Source organism: Sus scrofa, chromosome 1 (genome assembly GCF_000003025.6).
Source record: "Sus scrofa isolate TJ Tabasco breed Duroc chromosome 1, Sscrofa11.1, whole genome shotgun sequence".
Classification (NCBI taxonomy): domain Eukaryota; kingdom Metazoa; phylum Chordata; class Mammalia; order Artiodactyla; family Suidae; genus Sus; species Sus scrofa.
Genome location: NC_010443.5, coordinates 234,093,461 through 234,098,903, shown reverse-complemented (window position 1 = coordinate 234,098,903; position 5,443 = coordinate 234,093,461). Strand labels below are relative to the sequence as shown.

Genomic DNA, 5,443 nt, shown 5'->3' with positions numbered 1-5,443 from the left:
TATCAATGTGCTAGGAGATGCACCAGCAAAATGCCACAGACTGGGTGGCTTAAACAACAGAAATTAATTTTCTCACCTTTCTGGAGGCTGGAATTCCAAGATCAAGATATTGATAGCTTGGTATGATCTGAAGCATTCCCCCTTGTCTTACAGATGACTACCTTCTTACTGTGTCCTCATTTGATCTTTTCTCGGTGCCCACCCATCCCCGATAGATCTTCATCTTTGTTAGGGACACCAATTCTATTGCATTAGGGCCCCACACTTATGACCTCATTTAAGCTTAATTACCTCTTTAAAGGTCTATATCTAAATACAGTCACAGGCAGCAGTTCCATAGTGTAGTGGTTAGCACGTCTGCTTTACATGCAGAAGGTCCTGGGTTCGATCCCCAGTGGAACCAGCCGAGGAGGTTCTAGCTCTCATTGGAGTTCCCGTCGTGGCGCAGTGGTTAACGAATCCGACTAGGAACCATCAGGTTGCGGGTTCAGTCCCTGCCCTTGCTCAGTGGGTTAATGATCCGGCGTTGCCGTGAGCTGTGGTGTAGGTCGCAGATGCCGCTCGGATCCCGCGTTGCTGTGGCTATGGTGTAGGCCGGTGGCTGCAGTTCTGATTCGACCCCTAGCCTGGGAACCTCCATATGCCGTGGGAGCAACCTAAGAAATAGCAAAAAGTCAAAAAAAAAAAAATAAAATAAAAAGAAAAAAATTAAAAAAAAAAATAAATACAGTCACATTGGGGATTGGGACTTTAACATGTGAATTTTAGGGGATACGATTCAGTCCAAACCATCCTTGAAGACATTTTAAGGCTTGAATTTAGGTGAAAACTTTGGTGACAGTTAACCAGTGTGGTTCTGAACCTTCTCGAAGATGTTCACAGGTATTTTTGGATTCAGGTTGGCGTCAGAATAAATACAATGCTCTGAACATTGAGATCTAGCTCTGTGTAGTCATCCTCACTATACCTGCTCCTGAACAGACCTATGTTGAAAGAAGCTTCACTTTCTTTTCTTTTTTAAATTTGAAGTATAGTTGATTTACAATGTTGTGTTAATTTCTAATGTATAGCAAAGTGATTCAGCTATACATACATATATTCCTTTTCATATTCTTTTTTTTAATGATTTATCCCAGAGTATTGAATATAGTTCCCTATCTATACAGTAGAACCTTATTGTTTATCCATTCTATATAAAAGTTTGCATATACTAACCCCAAACTCCCAGTCCATTCCCCTCCTCTCCCCAGCCCCTTGGCAACCACAAGTCTGTTCTCTGTCTCTGGGAGCTTCACTTTCATGATCATGAGGTAAAAGGTAGACAGTACCATCAGAATGCCAGGCTGATTGCCAGAGTATAATCAGGCCCCCATCCAGGAGCTAAAGGAGTCATGGATATTTACCACCCTATAGAGATTTACAATGTTGATTCACTTTAATAATAAGATGAAAGAAGAATTTATTGGGCATTCATTGAGTTCTAGGTCCTTTCTATGACTGCCCCTGTAGCTGTGTATTTAGCAAGTTAAAAGTTAAAAGTTCAGTTTATTTAATTTTGCCAGAGAACCTATTGGTAGGTGGAGCTAGAAGTTTGCATGGAAATGGTCAAGCCAGTCAGCTTAAGTAACATACGAATTCATAAGGTACACAATAACCAAGTTCAGAGTTTGCTAGTTAGCTATAAACTGAGATTACCCTGATAGAGACCCATCAGATCCTGAGATGAAGTTGCTCCAAGTGTATAAAGAAGAGTGACAGATAGGATGGCCTCTATTCCACATTAGCTTATCAACAGAAAAGGATGCTTTTGTGTCTGAGGCAGGGGGTCCCGGACTTACCTGAGCAAATCCCTCAGGTAAGGCAGGTTGGGATTTAGATAGACTGGGCCTGTGTGGGCGTCTGAGGAGTCATGTCCTGAAGTGCCAGGACATATTAAGTCCGGTCACCACTGGCTGAGGTAGTCCAAGTGGAATGTTGTCATCCTTTCATTTTGCAGGCCCCTGGGACAGCCATATTTCTTCAGATACCAAGTCCTTTGCTGTGTGAAAGCTCTTGGGTTTCCCAGCATTAACTGCCATGCCAGCTCACAGGATTGGCAATATGGAGCTCATTCAGAAGCAGCAGCTTCTCATGGCTGGTGGAGGACAGTGCCTGAAGTCTGGAGGTAGTGGGGAGGTGGGAGATAAGACTGACTCAGTGAACACCAGTCAACCCAGAGAACATCATGGATGTGTTAGGGGAAAGGGCATTCTGTAATCTAGGCACATGGGATTGAGGGTTGACCATGGTGATATGTTAAACACTGGGACACTCTAATTATTCAAGTCAGAAAATGGTACCTTTTGTGGTGAGGTAGGTACACGTGCTCAATCAGAAGTGTGGTCTTTCACAACCATAACTCTGTTCATGTCTTCCCAGTCTTTTATTTATTTCTTTATTTTTATAGTGATTTTTATTTTTTCCATTATAGCTGGTTTACAGCATTCTGTCAATTTTCTACTGTACAGCCTAGTGACCCGGTTACACATACATGTATAGATTCATCACAAGTGCTTAGATATAGCTCCTAATGTTATATAGCAGGCTCTCATTGCCTATCCATTCCAAAGGCAATAGTGTGCATCTATTGACCCCAGACTCCCAGACCATCCCACTCCCTCCCCCTCCCCCTTGGCAACCACAAGTCTATTCTCCAAGTCCATGATTTTCTTTTCTGTGGAAAGGTTCATTTGTATAGTATATTAGATTCCAGATATAAGTGATATCCTATGGTATTTGTCTTTCTCTTTCTGACTTACTTCACTCAGTATGAGAGTCTCTAGTTTCATCCCTGTTGCTGCAAATGACGTTATTTTATTCTTTTTTATGCCTGAGTCCCAGTCTTTCATCAGTTCCCAGTTACAGTACTCCAGGATGAAGCCATCATGGCCTTATCAGGAATGCAATCTCTTGTGTAATGTATCTCTTGCCCATCTTCTTTTCACCCTCACTTCTTTTCATTGTTGGTTCCTTTTAAGTTCCTGCCAAAAGCACCTTTGTACCTTTACCCGTGTCCTTTCCTCTGGCAGGGAAAGCTGTCCCACCCTTTTAACCAAATTCCTGCTCAACACATGACCTAAATCCAGGATCTTCTGGAGATACCTCTTGACCACTCAGAGGATTAATCATTCCCAACTTTGTTTGACCTCAGTATTCCACATTTCAATGATAGTATTTCCTCTAACCTTGTCATTATCATTTTTGTATCCTGTTTTACTAAAGCTGGCTTCCATGAGCTTAAGGTGCTACAAAATCTGGATCCACCCCAGGACATAAAAAGCAGACCTGGGATTCAGTCATAAGGGTTGCAAAGCTAGAAATGAGACCTAATCTTCATCTTTTATGTCTCCTAAGCGAAATAAAATCAGGGCCTTTCTTGGGAAGTAGGGAGTGTCATGTAGATTTTAATTGTTTCCTCATGTCTGCTTCTTCTTCTAAAATGTTGGATCCTTAAAAACCAAGAACTGTGTTTACTTTTCAATTCCTTCTATCAAGCACAGGGCATGGCACCTTGTAAACCCTTAGAAATGATTTGCAGGCTATGTGAACATTGTACTAGGTGTATGAATCATGATATAGAACTGTTGGACGTTTAGAGCAGTGCTGTCTACTTGGAATATGTGAGGAGCCTGTGTAATTTAAATTTTTCTAGAAGCGTTAAACAAACTAGAAAGATGCATGTAAAATTAATTTTAATAATTCATTTTGTTTAATTCAATATACCCAAACTCTTATCATTTCAACAAGTGATCTATATCAAATGATTAGTGGGATATTTTACCTTATTTCTTCATGCTAAATCTTTGCAATATGTTGTAGATTTTACACTTAAGGCACATCTCAGCCTGAACTAGCTTCGTTTCAGGTGCTCCACAATCACACGTGACTTGTGGCTACCATATTGGACAGCACAAATGTATGTTTTTAAAACAGTGATAGGAAGGAGAAAATGCTTTTGATCCAGCAATTTAATGATGGTTGCATCGGTGAATCCTAAGTTAAGTGATGGTTGCATCGGTGAATCTTAAGTTCAAATAATATTTCCTGCCTCTGAAAGTCACATTAATTTTATGTCAAAATACCCTCCTCACCAAAACCTTACAGTAGATTGAGAGTAAAAATGCACAGGTATAAGGATTTAAATGTAAATGTGGAGGTCATAGTGTTTTTAAAGCTGCAGCAGAATAAATGCAGCCTCTCAGGGTCAGGTATTTTTAACATGCAAATAGCGTTGTGAAGTCCTGAAAGAGATAGAATTCTCATTTATGAAGCATTATAATAACTCCAAGACCCTTCATTTCATAGCAGAATTTCCTGACCTCATTACATGAAAAGGAGCCTATTGTCTCGTACATTCTGTCTGGGAAAGCTCATCTGCTCCAACTCCAGTTGATGTGAAAGCTATATGTTTACATGAGAAAAACTTTCATTAGACATTCCTGATGGTAAATTTTGTAGTCAGGGAGCCTTGCATAAATCACTGGTGTGGCTTTGCTGACTTCCTAGTCAAACTCGGACTGTGTGTCATTGGATGCAGCAAATTAAATTTCGATGAGCTTGGGAAAGTAATTGGGCTGTGAATGTTACCCATTACTCAGAGAATTGTAAATGTCCAGAGATGAAACCAAATGATGTAAAATCCAATTAATGTTTTCGGGGCAACCAGGACCATAGAGATATAGAGCAGTCAGGGACCTACGTCCAACCCCTAATATTTCACATTAAAACCTCAAGGGCCTGAGAGCTTTGAATGGCTCAGCCAAGGTCAGATAAGTAATCTTGGAGACAACTGGGATTAGGACCCATCGCTACCAACTCTTTAACTTGGCATCCATTCCTCTCTGTCATGTTTCCCTGTACTTCTTCCTTTCTGCAGCTTGGGTCATTTCTCTGAACTTTGTTGTCTCAGGAAGGAGAAAGAGAGGCAGAAAAGCTGAAAACAGTCAGCATCGCTCCTTCCATTATTATGTAGAGTATGATAACTGTTCCTATTTCCCACCACAGCAGAATAGAAACATGTGATATGTAAATGTCAGTTTGGGGAGGAGGGGAAATATTAATTTTCTGAGCAAGAACTGATGGAAGTAAAATGGAAAAAAAAAAGTGGATCAGACAACCACTAAAGAGATTTGGAACAGGCAGGGCCATTCTTCTGGAGCTCAGCCTTTGAGAGAGGTGAACTGGTACTTGGTCAATATTGATTTGATTAATCACTTGAAAGAGATGACAGAGAAAGGAGGGGGATTGTTGATGGTCCTTTACCAAGGCTTAGGGCCTTTTGGATTCAAAGGAAGTTGAGGTTCCTGGGGGCAGAATCCAGGGGGGCCTTAAAGAGGTATCAGGAGGGCAGGCAGTTTGTCCCCTGTGGAAAAACGGGGCACTGGCTTCTTCGGGTCGCAGTGTC

General features: G+C 41.1%; 1 non-coding gene across 1 annotated transcript; it reads left to right on the top strand.

Annotated features, from left to right (window-relative positions):
- On the top strand, nucleotides 331-403 carry TRNAV-UAC. The gene has a single exon. It is a non-coding gene; the product is annotated as a tRNA-Val (tRNA).